Raw genomic sequence first — 17,585 nt, 5'->3', positions numbered from 1 at the left:
GCTCCTTCTCCAGCTCCTTTATCTTATCCTTAAGGGCCTTTATTTCCTTGCCCTTTTCTCCTACAGTCTGCTTGGATTTATCATATCTTTCATTGAGCTTGGCTAGACTCTCCCTGGCCTCATTTAGCTTTGCCATTTGGGCTTCCAGGGCTTGGATTTCATTCTTGAGCTTCTGCATATCCAGGCTTGGAGCCTGCTGTGTTGTTGGTGCAGTTGTTGACGTAGATGGTGTTGTCTGTTCAGTAGGAGGAGCTGTAGTCTGAGGAGGTTCCTCCAGGTTAATTATTTCTGGAGGAGGCTGAGATGGTTGTCCTCCTTCTTTTTGTTGTAATGTTTCCTGCAGTGCAGCCTGTGCAGCCTCTGATTCTCCCAATTTTTCTTGTGTTTGGATCAGCTGTTTGTATAGGGACACCAGCATAGCTGATGCATCTTGGTCATGTCTCAGCTGGGCAACTTCTCCAGTTTGTGGGTGAATGGTTGCTGGGACTTTCACCATTTTTCTTAATGTTGACATATCTGCATCTCTCAATTTCAACAATGCCTGCACAGCCTTGATTTCCTTGGGACCATGCCCAAGTTCTATGATTATCTCCTCCAAGGCTTTGATTCTGTTGTCCTTTGCTTGAGAGGATGCTCTCTCCAACTCAAGTTGGGCAGCTGTATTATTTAGGCTATTTTCTAGCTTGTAGTTCTCCAAGGTCTTATCTGCCAAGGAGGCATACACGATCTCACCCGTTTGCTTATGCAATTTGATTTTGTCCATTGGGTGGATGTCCTTGGCAAGGACCTCAAGGTTGGTCCTTATGTAATCTGCAACTGACTGCGGCTGCAACACGGCTGGCATAAAGTGGCTCATGATCATCTTGCCCTCCTGGACATCAAATGCAGACATTAGTCTTTGCTGGTTAGTGGGAGCCATTTTCAACAAATGATTATATAGCTGTACTCTTATGGGCTCATTACTCTTCTTTATGTCGATGAACTGCTGCTTGATGCCCATCTCAACTCCTCTTTGTTGGCTTGAGGAGCTGACTTCTCCTCCCATTGTCCTCTCTTGTTCCTGCTGGAAGGAACTTGTAGATGCCTCCATACTAGGTGGGCCCATGCCCAAATACTGCCCTATTGGCATTTCCTCCTCAGAAAGGGGATTCATTCTATGTCTTTTCTCCCCATGACTTGTTGATGTTGTGAGGGGAGTCTCTCTGTCCCTCTTTCTGCTTATGTCTTCTTTTTGTGGGGTTTGGAGGACTGAGGCCTCCATTGTTGTCTCCTGCCTAGGAGGCAGGGTGTCCTGAGCTTGTTGCCCGGTGGATTCTGGGGCCTGTGATGTTTGCTCTTGCTGCGCTGGCTGTTCTTTTTCTTGCTGCCCCCCTTGTTGCTGTTGTACCTGTTGTTGTTGCTGCACTTCCTGCTGCTGTACCTGTTCATGAGGTGGCTGCTCTGGCTCCATCTCTTTCTCTTTGCCTTTGCTAGAGATTTGATTAGTAGCTTTGGCTGCTTGCTGATGTGCTGTGGAAGATGAGGCAGCTGCTCCCACTTGAGTGCCTGGAAGAGCAAATACCTGTGCACAAAGCTCTAAGTCAGCCATCTTTTGGATATTTTTAACTGCTCTTTGATTTAAATCTTCTTGTGTGGCAGCCTCCTCTAAGGTTCCTCTCCTCCACTTAATTTGATTTGCATACTTTTCTATGTGAGGCAACCTTACATGGTCATAACCGGACAACCTATATTTGACCCTTCTTAAAGTTATGAAGTGATTGGGGTCATAAGGTTTCCAAAGGAAACTGGTCTGTAGGCCAAGGGACTCTAGCATTCTGTCTGCTTCTTGCCAACCTTCCTCCCTTTTGTTGTAGATGAAGTGGCCTAATTGGTTCCTTACTTTGAACTGTGCCTTCTTGCCTTTCCCTGAAAAATGTAGTATATCAGCATTCTAAAACTGCCTAAAATATTCAAGGGCAAATAATCTCATGGGCACATATCTGGGCAATCTGTATGGGGGCAACTCACACCCATATATTCTGATGACTGTGTGGTGTTGGTAATAATACCAATCCTCAATGCTGTATGCCTTGGACAGCTGAAGAATCCTCTGCATCTCATCAGTTAGTCTAGGAGGAGGTGAGCTCATGAGCAGACACATGGTTGGGTGGATGAAAAGGTCTATAAACTCACAATAAGTATATGGAGAACAAGATCTGCAGTGGAAGGCAAAGGAACAATAAACCACTGACCTTGGATTGCCTTGTGCATCCACTCTCTTCATAGCAAAATGAAATTTCTCATGTTGATAATACAAAATTAAGTGGTAGATGTAGGAGGTGTATTTGAACACCCTTTCTCTTGATAAGTTCATCAATTGCTCATGTATTTTTTCAGATATGTAGGTGGCATAGTCATAGCAGATTGGAGACTTGCCAGGGGAAAACATGAGCATCATCACCAACACAGTTTCATCAACAAACTCAATTGAATTATAGCCCAGAATGGGAATGATCATATCTACAAGGTCCCTGCCCAATTGATTGAGGTAAACATGAGAAATGGGAGGGTACCTCACAGTGTGAGAGTCAATGTACAATTGATTTAGTTTGGTGACCTGAGAATCTGTCAATTTAGCTCCTTGCTTTATCAGATCAACTAGTGATAAAGGGACTAACTTCTTCTCAGTTTTGAAGTGCAGCATCTCTCTGATGGCTTCAGGGGTGACATAGAAAACAACTGAGCCTGAAGGGTCAATCACAGCCCTCTGAGTGGCGTCGTAGAATTCAGCACATAGGTGGATTAGGTCAGGAAACAGGTTGACCTGAGGGAGCTTGAAGAGAGGGAGGAAAGAATCCCAAATGCCCAACACATCTATTCCAGCCTCATGTTTAATCTTCAATTCGTTTCACAAGTGGATGTGGTACTTGCTGTGCATTAGCATTTCTTCTGATATCTGATAATCCAGGTCTGCTAATGGTTGCCATTCCAATTCTCTCTGAGGGGCATTTAGTGGAGCAATATTCAAGGCTACAGGAGCTACTGGTGCATCCATGGTTACTTTAGGATTGTGTTGGTATGTGAACTGGTGTTAATGAACAAATCCACACAGAGGAGAATTTTTGCAATAGAGAGGTGAATTGCAAGGAACAGAGGGTAAATTGTAGCAGGAGCAATTTGAAATACTGCACAGGGGACTATTGAACCAATATCAAGACTGATTCAAGTGTCTCCACGGTGAATTTTTATAGTTTGGAGGTCTAAATCCATGAATGCGCGGACAGACTGCAGGTTTGGTGAAAATTTGGGATAAACACGGCTCTGCAGGTGAATTTCGACTCAACAGTTGAAAATGGAGGTTAGCCACAGGGAATTTGCCGGTGAATTCAGTGTTTTTTCACTCTTTTAAGCTTTGTTTCAGACAATTCTGGACACAACCGAGCACAGGGAGGTAAATTTGATAAATACCTGGTAAATTTGCTTGACAATGGTGACAATGCAGGTGGATTTGGCGCGCCAACGGTCCTTGGGTCGATTTCTGCAGGTTGGCTACAGTTTGGACGTAAAATGCATGTAGGGGGAGTAATAGTCTCTTTTGCAAAAGTAACGAAAACCACGATTTTTTTGCCAAAATATAGACTTTTGGGTTATTTGGCGCTTCTTTTGGATGATGTCAGCATGATGTCATCAGGTGGGGTCAAGGTCGGATGACGTCAGCATGACATCATCGAGACACGTGGCGGCTTAAGAGTGGTCCACGGGGATGGTGAGGTGGCAGGCAGGTCAGAGCAGAGGCGGACGGGGGCGTTGACGCGGTGGTGATGCAGCAATGACGTGGTAATGACGTTGGCATAGCGGGTTAATGGAAACCGGAAACAGTAAGCGGTTTGATATCGCACCGCCTTATATACGGAAGCGGAATTGTCAGAGGGTGCTCCGATACGATATGGGGGTGACGCGTGGGAGAGGCCTGATGTCACCCTATGACAAATATCGGGAGCTATCTTACGGACGTCGGGGCCGCTCCGATATGCATGTGGGCCGTCAGATAAAAAAGGCCAGATCCGACGGTTGATGGATCGTTAATGTGCCAGGTCAATACGAAAGGGGGCGGGAAAAAAATAATATATTCTTTGGAAATTGCACCCGGCTAGGACTTTATAATTTTTGCGGATTTGTATTGTTTTTCAATGTATTTTATGAAAACGTGCTTTTGCGCCAAACTTTGGGTAAAACAGGAAAAAGTGGGTTTTTTCAAGTAATTTTGCAAATGAGCGGGTTAGGGGTGAAAATGGGTTTATTTACAAGGTTCTTTAGCAAATGAAGGGGTTAATGTTTTAGATAACTTCTGAAGGGGGAAAAGGGGTAGGGTTTGGGTTCTTAAACAGACCAGATGCCAATTTATCCCTGATTGTGAACATATGGCTATAATGCCAGGGGGAAGGGATATTTATAGAATGCTTGGGGTTTATACACCATAGTGTTTATAATAATAGGGAAAGGGTAACATAGGGAATTTATATAATAAGAAGTTAGGGGTTAATATGAATGGAAGAGGTGAATGAGGAGTGATGCCACTAAGTTTATGTGAAAACAACTTAGCTTAGGGAGTATATCAAAATAAAAAGAATTTTAGACAAGAAATGTGGCTTTTAAAGGAATAAGAACCAACATAAAACCTTAAATTCTTTCATGAACACAACTGATGAAGGGATGTTAGTAATGAATGTGAAAAGGGGAAAAGGGAGTTAGTCATGCTCCTTTGCTTTGCTACAACATGATGGAGAAGAGGAGCTTCTCTATCCACTGATGATTCTTTATGCTAGATCAACAAATTCATTTGAAATGATTGACATTTCTGCAACCCCATCTACCTACCCATCTACTTGTCTAGCATTTTTTGTTTCTTCATGGAGGGTGCACTTAGACTTGCAGACCCTTATGTGCCTTTTCTTTTCTTTTGGCTTTTTCTTTTGACTTTCTATCTAAAGCTACCCTTATTGCTTCCAAGGTCCCAGATTAAGCAGTTGGAAACCTTACTTTCTCTACCTAGCTACTGGTCTGCCAAGATTACACAGTTTGGACAGACTTCTTTCTCTATTCTACAACAGAAAATTGAAACATGGCATGATCCAGATTAGGCTGTTGGACCATCCATCAAAATTGAGTCAACATCAAGTTTTTGTACGCACCTTGTCTTCTCATGGAAATATGGGATCTTTGAATCACCAAAGCAGAGCATATTTGGAACTTTTATTTGCCAATCATGAAATATGAAACCTATTGGTATAGGTAGCTAACATATACATCAACATATGATGGAGAACTAATATTGCTCAACCAAAGCATATAGCAATATTTATCTGATACCTTAGTAAACTTTATATCTAGTTAAATTAGAACATTGCATATACCAATAGAGCAGGTTTGGAAGTTGTTTTGATTTGTCTACCTATAGTTGAATACAAAGGAACATTAAATATAGAACTTTCTTTACAATTGAACATGGAAAATATATATGGTAGAATAAAATTTATCCTTGTTTACAAAATGAAATCTCTACAAAACTCTCCATGTATCCTTCTTTCTTCCATCAACATCCTAAATCATATGTTTCTCCCCCTTGCAATTAAGGCCCCCTGAGGCATGTGTTTTTTGCGAAGGTGGGAGTAATGGAGAGACATTTATGTTCACAGTGTTGGTTGTATCAAATCATATAGTGTGACATAATTGAGAGGATTCTAACACTAGTGAATAGAACATAGGGAAGCACATTGTTATCAATAACTTGTATAAATGTTGGAAGTAAGAATTGAAATTGGTCTTGTTGCATATGAAAAACACAAAACATAAGTGACATTAGGAGTATTTTACTTTGAGCATAACAAGTTGAAGAAATCATAATATGAATTGAAAATTTTGAAAAATAATCCAAAGGGTATTGTGTTCAACATACTTTGAAGGTAACTAAGCTTTTCCTAGAAGCCCTAAAGAGAGAATTTTTCAGTAGAAAAATGAAACTAGACATGGTAAATATCAGTTTTCATGTTCAAAGTTCACAATATATGAAACAAGTTTGAAGGTACATGTGTATCAAGAAGGTGGTTCTTTGCAGATGTAATTAGAAGCAATGCATCCAATGAATAAGAACACTTATCACAATTATTCTTCTATCCTATTTCAATAACTTATGTTATATCTAGACATGTTGCTAAGTATTTCCAAGGAATTCATTATCCAAAATTGAAATTATAAAAATTTTATTGAGTTTCGATGATTAATATCCTATCAAAGTCAAGCCTGACAATTGACAAGGTTAGAGGAAATGAATAAGTGTTTGGAACTTCAATATATGTTTTTAAATCACCCTAAGTTAGATAGTTTTGGGATCAAATTATAACAAGCTAATGGAATAACTTTTGTTCTTGATTGTGTTAAGGTTTTTGCAAAAAAAAATCATGGCATCAATGCACAATATGAATGCCAAATATTAGGTTATGTAATGTGAAGTCAACACTTGAGCTATTGTATATTATCACCTGAAAAACCTTTTCTGCAAACTAGAAAGACTCTGGTTAACCCCTAAGAGTATAACCAATGTCACCTCACTTAGATCCTTTCCTTATTTGTTTTGGTTCTTTGACAAAATTAGGGGGCTTCCCTCAATGATCTAAAGTATGAAATTATGGTTCCTATAGGGTTGGTATAATCTTAAATCAAATAATGTGTTTATCCTCAAGCAAGCAATTACATCCCAAAATTTAATGAAAACATTCTAGAGTCTAGACATACAAAATTTCACCTAGGTATGAAAGTGAAATTTAAATCTATGAAAATTTTGCTATTAATTCTAATTTCTGAGCACAAAAAATAACCAGAAAGCTAATATTTCTTATTTTTTATAGTAAAATGCTAGAAATATAGTACCATTTTAGTTGTGGGGATGCAATATATTTAATTCATTTTCCTTTAAATATTGATTAAAAGAAGTACATGACTTGTGCCTTTTCCGAGAAATGAATGAATGCATGAGGGTAAATTAGGACATGCTTCCCTAGAATAAAGTAGTCCATGTAATATTATTCAAGCAATGTGCCTTTGTCCTTAAGAAAGCCATGCTTCATAAACAACCAATGCCCAAAAGTATACATGAATTGAAATTCTAACTCATTTGAATCAGTGTGAATTGAATTCAAGTAAATGCTACTAAAATATAAAGTCCACCCAAGGTGGAACTAACTAGTATCTTGGCCATAAGTAGATCAAGGATATATATGAATGTCCTAAATTTTCCTCCTTGTTACCTCATAGGTTCCCTTAATGTAAAATCCCAAGAATGTACGTGAGACACCAAGGGTGACTTACACAGGCTACCCACTATCATCTTGGTAACCGTTATCTCTCTCTTTATGCTAGCTTCGCTTTAACTCAAGGGGTGAACCCCTGAGGAAATCTAAGTCCAACAAGGTATTAGTGAAAGGAGTGACTGAATAACTTAGGGAAAATCTGGGTTTAGGGTTTGGTTGTAACAAGTGAAATTTTATATTTGTATTTATAAAATTTAGCCCACTTAGGGAGTACAAAACATAAATGGTTTCTTAGAGTAACTAGAAAATCGAAGCTCAAATGTGGTTCTAGAAATAAGAGGTTTGCATAAAACATTATTAAGTCTAATTAAAGATAGAAAATGAAGGGTTTATTAGACTCAATGAACAATAAAAAATGAAGTATTTTATTCTGTTAATTTTCAAATTGAAAAATAGATTAAAAGATTAATTTTCATGACTTTTTTGGGTGGTTTAAAGGGGAGGAATAGTTCCTTTATTTCCAAATTGTTCTAGGGTGTCAAATGGACCTCTTAAAGGGCTATCTAACAATATTATTAGGACAACTAAGGTTTCAAAAACATGCTGCAACGGTCCTAAAGCAAATGCATTAATTCAACATGGAAGGACTCCCTTGACAAAGTATACCTTCAAGCCATTGACTTTGAGGATGGTTTGACTAATGAAGAAAGCCCAAAGAACAAGTTCTATTTGAAAGGTGTATTCATATTTTATCCATGAATGAAACACAAAGGAGCTAGAGAAAAGGGAACATTTGCACAATACTTTATATTCTACAACAAGAATATATTTTGTGTAGTCTCATTTTGTGGCAAACAAAGCATTGCCACAAGAACTTTATCAATCATAATAATGGTAAGCTGTAAATAATATTTGTTGGACAAAATTTTTGAGCTGATTCACATTGGCTGAAAGGGAATCTATGCACATTATAGTGTTATTTTTCCAATCTTACTTGGTAACTGCATTGTCCTATACCTTATTTAAGGTTGTTTATAGCTTATATAATCCAATTCAAGACATAAATATATTTACCTACAAGAGTACTTTAAAGAATTAAGTTATATGCTATATTTTCAAGCATCAATTAAGTTGCATGGAAAGAATCGACATGTGGTCTAATTATCTAATAATATGTATGCCATATGAGGTAATGCATTAAATTTATTATTATTTATAAAAATGTAGCACACACCCTAGAATCCCAGTAAATCGTACACAAATTTCCTTTCATATCCATTACTAGCCCAAGCAATGCAAGCACATGCAAATTGCACATGGCAGAGTAAGGAATATTAACAATATATTACCACTCAAACCAAATAAATGAAGGAACCCTATCCAGATTACATGTGCATTTAATTGGGCAATCACCTTCGAAATTGCATGCATACATTCTCTAGAAAGTATTTACCTAGTATTTGTGCATAGCTCACTGATTCCCACTAGAGTCGGATCCCTTCCATGGATGATAAATCATGGTAGAAGATAATGATTCTCCACTTGTTTTATAGTTACCTTAACGAGTGTCATCCATTAGTGCAACAAAATTTTCCAAAGCATCAAGGTATATGTGTGTGCACAATGAAATAAAGCATAAATGTACCTAACATGCAAGTAACTTTGGATGGCCTTCCATCTCCCTTTGGTCTTGGTTTATCACCATGGTTTTGGATTGTTGCATCACTATAAAAATAAACATACCACATGTTAAATAATGCTGATGACTAAATACATAAATCGAAAATCATGACTTTGTTCAACACATGAAACTAACTTGAAACCATCAACAAGGAATTATTTGATTGAACACATCCTCACCTATTAAGGTATTGAAACTCAAATGGTTCATATTTTGATGGAACAACATTTAAAGAAATTTCCAAACCACATGTTAAAGAATGGTGATGATTAAATACAAAAATATAAAATTGTGACTTTATTCAACACATGAAACTAACCTCAAACCATAAGAAGACATTATTTGATCGAGGATGTTCTCACCTATTGAGGTATTGAAACTCAAATTGTTCATATTTTGATGGATCAACATTTATATCAATTTCCAAACCATTGGTTTTTCTATTTATTTTTCATTTCTTTGTAAGGATAATGAAAATTTTCTTCCTCTTTAAAGATGAATTAAGAGAAGCCAATCTAGTTGTGAAGTCTAAATCCATAATGTGCTAATTGTTGGCTTCATCCAACATTCTTTTAAGTAGATCAGTAAATTTCTTTGTCTTCATAAAAATAATAGGAGGATTATCTAAAATGAAATGTACATTACTAAACAACTCCTACCTTTGCTAAATGAAGTGCCTCAATGTTTGCATCAACAAAATTTGTGGCCAGAAGAGTAGCATTGACATCTACATCATGGTGTTGGGTCTCTATATTGATCTCAAGAGGGTCATTGATTATGTTATCCTCTGCACATTGATGAAGTAGTGCATTTCAATTATCTAAGTGGAAATAAAACCAATTAACCTTTATAGCATGCTTGTAAATGTTTACATGAATAGACCATGGACATTCACATGCTATAAAATATGTGCAATACTAGGTGACAAACTATTTTTTTACCTCAATCTGTCTGAATTCTTACCCATTAAGCACAGGTTATGATTTAATGAAGACAACATTCACTATCCAAAAAATTTCTTGCTCTTTCCATTGATGATTAAAGTTGCTTTTATTTCTTGTATTTTTTTAGAAATCCTTCTTATTTTAAGATTTCATTGAACCGGTAACAAGGTTCAACGATTTTTAGTTGCATATGCAACAACCAATCCATCCTACGAGCACATTTTTTTCTTCTATCAAATAGAAATGTTGTTCTTAAGTAGCAATGATATGACTCAACAACATTACTAGTCTCTTGATTTACCTGAGCAAACTCTTGAAAAAATTTCACCCATGTCCCTAATTTCTAAGAGAACTATGTTAATCTCAATATAGAAGACAAAAATGCATGTAATACAAAAAGTTTATTTACATACGAATCCTATCTCTAGCAACTCAATTCTTTTCGAAATAGTTTAAGAACTTCCTTTAATATGAAAAATTGATAAAAAATGATTCATTGCATCATCCACTTCAGTATTGAGAGTGTGTTTCATTATTAAATTTAACTCATTGAACATCATTAGATTTTATGGAACTAGTGGCTAATTGGTTGACATTTTTTTACCAAGTCCTCGTACATGCCACACATAAAATCACATCAAAGCATGTGACCCTATTTACATATTCAATACATTTTAGTGTGATATTTTAAGAATAATTGCAAGTTTAATTATATCATGAAAAATTAAAAGTTACCTCAAGGTAGTGATTTCAGTGAATGCATCATCGACCGTGAAGGCATTGAATTTCCAATCAGCATGGATTTTGAAATGCTTGTGCATGATCTACTCCAACCATAGTGCAATACCATATGATGTGTTTCGTGATGCCACAACCATGAAACTGATGTTGGAAATAATACTGAGAAGGGGGGGGGGGGGGGGGGGGGGCGGCAGGGCAGTGAATCAGTATTAGCAAGTCAATAATATTTCATTTCCATAACAAGATTCATATACGCTACTTCAGTTAATGGAACTTGCGTGTATACGCAACTGCCTTTAAGGCAACTAGCATATATCCTGCAAACTTATGATTCAGTTAATTAATCATATGTTGATCTTTAATCAATGCATCAAAACCATATAAATAGTAACCAGGTGTATTAAAAATTGAATAGACAATCACACACATGAACACAAGATATAAGGTGGAAACCCAATGTGGGTGAAAACCAGCTGTTGTAATCGTCTCTATCTTCCTTTTAATAAGAAACTTATTTTTACAATTTTTGTACTGGTGTAGTCTTATACCAGTACTGAGGCTTCTACCTGCAGAAGGCTACAAACTTCTCTCATTCTCCAGCTTCTCCTAGAAACAAGCTACAACCCCCTAGCTAATATGTTAACTAGTACGTAGGTGTCGGCCTACAGAAGGCTACAACCTTCTCTTTTCTTCCATGGACTACATTTCATAAATTTTTAGACTAGATCCATCAATAACATCATTCAAATATCAAATATATCTACATCTCCTTTGCACCAACAACAACTGAATCAATCAATCACTTTTCAAAATGTTGTAACCAGAATACAGTAACCAGAACCCAGAACACTATAACAGCAAACAGAAGTAGCTAAAGCATATTTTATGAGGTATACGCTACTTCAATGTGTCGAACCTGCGTGCATACACACTTTTCTCAAGGCGAACCTGTGTATAGATATGAAAATAAAATTTAAGATGTATACGTTGTTTTCATATGTAGAACCAACGTGTATACACACCTTTTCTAAAGTGAACCTACGTATAGATCTGTAAATGATGATTTAATATTTACTACAATTTAGACTTCAGTTATACCTAGATCAGCATATTTACAGACTACAACATGCGCCAGTTATTCAGATAAAAGATCAAAACCACACAAAGATAATTCACTTCAAGCCTTAAGACCTTGACCCATCAATAGATCTTATCCTTCATCTAGCACTAAGGTTCATCCTTGATTCAAATCTAGCTATGCACCATAACCCAATAACATGTATTCTAGATCTTGCTCTTCATTAGATATTCAATACTTGAGTGCCTTTGCCTAATGATCATCTCCTCCTTTTATAATCTAAGGCCTTACTCAATACCATGGACCAAAACAACTTAGGATCAATACCTTGGACCAAATACCTGGGGTCAAAACTACGGATTAGATACCTTAGACCAATACCATGGATCAAAATACCATACCATGGACCAAAACTTAGTTTTCCAACATGTACGCACCTTTCCTTTCGTGAAAGTGCATGTGTATGCTATACACTACTTTTGGTCTACTAACCCATGTGTACACGTAGCTTGGCCAATGGGGAACCTACATATACTTCTCTTTCTTCGATATGTGAGTTTGAACTATGATCTGTCATCTTAGTGAGTTGCCATCAAGGAGAACACCTCTGTCATAGTGCCAAATCTATTTCATAATGCCAAAAATCTCCCCTTTGACATGATGGAAACCCCAAGTCATTCTCTCGCTTTGTCATTAGGGAAAAGGGTTATGCTCGCCCTAAGTTCATGCGTATTTCTCTAATATGCTAAAGTGTGCTAATTGAGCTCAATGATCCTCCTGAATATAAGTAAGGTCTACAAAAATATGTTCTAAAAGAAGAACATGACTCTATACATACATCATAAATGACCTTCCTATCACCAATGACTCATGCATAAATCCATCTCCCAACCAAGTGGGGATATATCAATTCATTATACATGTTAAAACATTACATCATCCATCCCATGCATAGTGGGGTAACAAAATAGGTCGTTTCATGACCTTAACATTAAAAGATATACCTGACATAGAGACCAAATATATGAAACAAGACCATGATATTCATCAGCAACTATCATCAACAATATTTGTCAATCAGCATCCAGACCAACAACCATGATCTCCCTCTGAACCTGTTCCACCTGAATCAAAAACAACTATGAATTTGTACCAAGATCTTCTAAGGTAATGCCAACAATGTATTATGAGAAGTATATGCTCCCCCTGAATCTGTGCCAGATGACCACTGTTAGACCCATATCAGACTCCTTTCATCCTGAGCCTAGTCCACTGGTTTTCTTCAAACCAACATATACGCGACTGTATCCATAGAAAACAATGTATGTACGCGGCTACACTTTATTAAACTCGTGTATGACCACTTTTATCTGAAACAGATAAGTTTTAATAGTAGGATGATGCATCAACGACTCCCAACTTCTGTCTAAGATATTGAAATGTCTCTCTGGGTAGTGTTTTGGTGGATATAACAACAACCTATTATTTGGAGGGAACATACTCCAATTTGAACTTTTGTTCAAGCACTTGTTCACGTAGAAAATGATGTTTGATGGGTATGTGCTTAGTCTTGGAATGCATGACTGGATTCTTTGAAATATTGATGGCACTTGTATTATTACATAGAATGGAGATGGGTGGAGTGCATGTGATCTGAATGTATTGCAATTTTTGCATCATCCAAAGGAGTTGTGTGCAGCAAGATGTAGCAGCCACATATTCTGCTTCAGCTGTAGATAATGCAATTGAACTTTGTTTCTTGTTGAACCAAGACACTAATCTGGAACCCATATAGAATGCACCACCACTAGTGCTTTTTCTGTCATCAACGCTTCCTGCCCAATATGCATCTATATATGCATGAAGTGTAAGATCTATATCTCTAGGATACCATAAACCAAAATGTTGTGTTCCTTGAAGATATTTGAAAATCCTTTTAACTACCTGGAGGTGTGATTACTTTGGATTTTCTTGGAATCTTCCAACTATTCCCACTGCATGCATGATGTTTGGTCAGGTACCTATTAGATAAAGCAGACTTCCAATCATGGATCTCTAGGTTGGCTGATGTACTGCTACTGATTCATCATTTGAGCTAAGACTGCATCCTGTTACCATTGGGGTACATACTAGTTTAGAATCTTCCATGCCGTATTTTTTCGAGATTTGCTTGATATATTTTGTTTGTGAAATAAAAATACCATCTTTATTTTGTTGAACTTGTAGACCAAGAAAATATGTAAGCTGACCAAGCAAGGAAATTTCAAATTCTTGTTGCATTAGCGAAGAAAATTTTTGACTCATGGCTTCTTCATTACTACGAAAAATGATATCATCAACATACACAACAAGTATTTGTAATTTATTATTGTCAATCTTTGTATATAGATTGCTATCAACTGATCCTTTTGAAAAACCTTGTTGATAGAGGTATCTTTCAAGACGGTAATACGAGGCCCTTGGAGCTTGTTTTAGACCATAGAGAGCCTTTCTAAATCTGCATAAAAGTTTTTCATCATTTCCAAGGATGAATCCGTATGGTTGCTCAATATATACTTTTTCTTCTAAGTCTCGATTAAGAAAGGTAGATTTTACATCCAATTGGTATACTTTGAATTACTGAAAACTAGAAAGAGTAAGGAACATTCTTATGGCTTCAAGTCTAGCAACAGGTGCAAAATTTTCTTCAAAATCTATACCTTCTTGTTGAGAATATCCTTTACAAACAAGTCTGGACATGTTTCTAATAACTTCTCCATTTTCATTCAACTTGTTTTTGAATATCCATTTGGTTCCTATGATATTCTTATCATGGGGTCTAGGAACTAACTCCCAAGTATTATTCTTTTCAATTTTCTCAAGTTCTTCATTCATGGCCTTGACCCAACATTCATCTTTGCATGCTTCATTTACATTTTCAGGTTTGATGCAGGAAAGTAATGGTAGATAGCTTGAAGCTTCTATAATAGTTCTTCTTGTCTGTACAACTGCCTCTTTCTGACCCAAAATTTGAGTCTCTAGATGATTTTTCTGAACATACGAGGATGGAGTCTTTTCTTCTGCCCTTATTTCTCTTCTGGTGCTTCACTGGTTTCTTCTTCAGAATTATTCTAATTTGATGTGGGAGGATAATCCTCATCTTCTCCGCAATCTTTGGTTTTTTACCTGCTTTGGATTTTTGCATGCTTCATCAACCACAACATCAATACTTTCAATAATTTTCCCAAGTCTTTTATTATAACACTTATATCCTTTACTTTGAGAAGAGTAACCAAGGAGAATGCCTTCATCTGCTATGGGTTCAAACTTGCCATGTTTTTCATCAGTCCTTTTGATGTAATATTTTCTTCCAAAAACTTTGAATTTTTTTACAGTAGGAGTCTTAACATACCAAAATTCATGTGGAGTTTGAGTGTTGTTTACCCGAACATTTTCTTGGTTGAGAATAGTGACAACAGCGAATACAGCTTCACCCCAGAAGGTTGCAAGAGTTCCAGACTCATCTAGCATAGCACGAGCCATTTTTTGAACAGTTCTATTCATCCTTTCTACCACTCCATTTTTCTGAGGAGTCCTTGCAATGGAGAATTTCCTTTTTATTCTATGTTCTTCACAAAAGTCAAAAAATTCATCCAAGCTAGATTCCCCTCCTCAATAAAATATCAGGCATTTGATTTTGCGATCTGATTCATTTTCAACAAAGGCTTTGAAAGCTTTGAATTTTTTAAATGCTTCATCTTTATGCTTTAGAAGCCCTATCCAACACATTTTGGAAAAATCATCAATGAAAAATATAATGTATTCCTCTCCACAAGGTGACTTTTTCCTTGATGGTCCACATAAATCAGTATGAACAAGTTCAAGAGGCTTACTAGTTGATCCTTCCTTTTCAGGGAAGTGTGCTCTAGTTTGCTTACCAAATTGACATGATTTTCATATTGTATTTTCTGGGATGCTGATATCAGGAAGATCACGAAAAACCTAGAATCTGCATGCTTTTCTTATTTGAGAGAAGCTTAGATGCCCCAGTCTTCTGTGCCATAGCCAATGTTCATCATTTTTCTTAGATAGCACTGTTGTTGTCCTCCTTTGAGTATTTATAAGTTGTTTAGAGTTCTTATACCTTTGATCGTGGTTTCTCCTGTATCAAGCTCATGAACAACACATCCATTTGATCAAAATACTATTTCATTTCCTTGATCACACATTTGACTGACACTCAACAGGTTATGCTTTAGACCATCAACATACATAACATTCCCAGCTTTAACTTTTTCTTTTAAGAGAATAGAACCTTTACCTTTTATGACAGCAGGAGTGTCATTTCCAACTGAGACCTTATTTTCCTTTTCTAAGGCATTATATGACTAAATTTTTTCTTTATCACCTATCATGTGTTTCGAGCATCCACTGTCAATGTACCACTGATTTTCTTGTCCTTCTGCATACAAGGCTATACCACATCTTTATGTTTGCGGTTATTTCTTTCTCCATATTTTGGGATTTAATGAAGTTTTATCCTTCTGAGATGTTTGCCAGAATTTACTCCTACATTTAGATTCTTCATGACCGAAGTTGTTGCAGATAAAGCAGTCTATTTCATTTTCAAGAAGAGAAAAGTTATTGTAGGTCTGTTTCATGATCCCCGTCACATTCCTTTGATTTTGTGCTTGTGTAGTCATGATGATCTTGTAAGCAACACATTTATCAGCTTTGTGTCCAAAGTTATGACATGAAAAACATTGGCCATTAAAGAAGTTCCTACGATTATTGAATCTACTGACTTGGTGATTGTAGTTGCTATTAGTTCTTGAAACAAATTGAATATGATTTACCTGAGGTTGGTTGTAGCTTTTGTTCATCCTTGAAGTAAATTCAGCCTGATTTACCTTGTGATATGCTTTATGCCTTTGCTGTTGATTGTCAAATTGTTCACTTCTCTTTGCTACAACAAGATAGCTTTTAGTGGAGGTTGACAGCTTCTGTGCTTGGGATGCTTCTTCAGTATATCCAAGACCTGTCATTATCATAGGAGAACGTTGCACTTTGATAATTTCATTTAAGGTTTCTGATCCTTTAGCAAATCTGAGATTGAGATCTTTTTTTTTTTCAATATCTTTTCTTAGACCCACAATTTCACATTCTAGTGTTTCATTATGTTTTTCTCTTTCAGCAAGTTGGAATGTCAGAGTATCTATAATCATATTTTTTTCTTCTACACAGATTTTGAGTTTAGAGATTTCTTCATAAAGGTCATCATCATCTAAAGCATCCAAGAAATCATCATCTTCAAAAGCCATCAAAAGTCTATAGTCATTACTGTTTTCATCTTCATCACTATTTGATAAACCATCGCTATCTTCATGCATATAGTAGCTCTTCTTATTTACACTTTGTTTTCTATTCCATTTTGATGATTCCTTACTTTTATCAAGCTTATCTTTATGAGGAAATTTGGCAACATAATGACCGACTCTTCCATAAGCAAAAAATTTGAAAGGTAGTCTACCTATGAATCTTCCAGATCCTCGTTGAAGGTTCTTGACAAATTTTACTTCTTCCTCTCCTTCTGAAATATGTCCTGATTCATCGAGTTATTCTCTTCCTGAAGCTTTGAATGTGGCTTCTATCATATCTGATGGACCTCCTTTTCTCATTTCGAAAGCAGTTAAGATTTCATGCAGCTGTGTCATTGTAATAGTCTGAATATCCTACTTTCCTTCTATGGTAGATAATTTTGATTCAAACTTAGTAGACAAGGATCTTAAAACCTTTTCAACTATAGAAACTTCTTTTATCTCTTCACCCAAGTTATTCATGCAATTAAAAATGTCATCTATATTTAAGAAGTAGCT

Source organism: Pinus tabuliformis, chromosome 4_1 (genome assembly GCF_031772625.1).
Source record: "Pinus tabuliformis cultivar Carrire ecotype Pingquan chromosome 4_1, CPIR1, whole genome shotgun sequence".
NCBI classification, from domain to species: Eukaryota; Viridiplantae; Streptophyta; class Pinopsida; order Pinales; family Pinaceae; genus Pinus; species Pinus tabuliformis.
Note: the sequence above shows the minus strand (reverse complement) of the source record.